Source organism: Oryx dammah, unplaced genomic scaffold, assembly GCF_014754425.2.
Source record: "Oryx dammah isolate SB20612 unplaced genomic scaffold, SCBI_Odam_1.1 HiC_scaffold_3, whole genome shotgun sequence".
In the NCBI taxonomy this organism is placed as follows: domain Eukaryota; kingdom Metazoa; phylum Chordata; class Mammalia; order Artiodactyla; family Bovidae; genus Oryx; species Oryx dammah.
The window spans coordinates 44,588,078-44,588,695 of record NW_024070187.1 but is presented as its reverse complement, the minus strand read 5'-3'; positions in this window follow the sequence as shown (position 1 = coordinate 44,588,695).

The window sequence follows — 618 nt, the reverse complement described above, 5'->3', positions numbered from 1 at the left end:
GTGTTGCGCAAAAAGGCCGGCGGCAGTCATCACGCCCCTCGCACATTCCAGGACCGCCTGCTGCCGCCGCCGGGGCACTGCCTACCTGCCGGCTTAATGAGCCCATCGTGACCTAGCCGGCTACACCGAGGAAAGAAGCGGCCGGGCTTGGGGGCGAGATCTCAGACGGCGCCCCCAGCGCCGGATCCGCGGCGAATGCCCCCGCGCCCGGTAGGCAGGCGGCCCTTGCGCCCTGAGCCCCGGCCGTGCTGCCGCGCGCCCGCCCCGCCTTATCACCGGCCCCAAGATCCCAGCCAGGGCGGCCTAGCGGGGCTCCTCGTCTTCCCAGCTTTCTCCTCCCCAAGAACCTGAATCGTCTAGTTTAGCTCCTCTGAGACCGAAAAGGTCAGTGACGTTGAGACTTAAGTAGAAGCCAACTGGAAACTCAGGGACAAATCCTTCTAAAACAAAGCCAGGATTGTTTGGTCTTATCAGGCTCGGAGATGCCTTCTGTCCTGGTAACTTGGACAGTCAGACACTTGGCCAGCTGGAGCCCTGGATCTGCGACAGGCTGAGAAAAACGCTTCGCTGCTCACCACCAGAACCTCCCACTTGCCTGTCCCGCCTTGGGCAAAACTT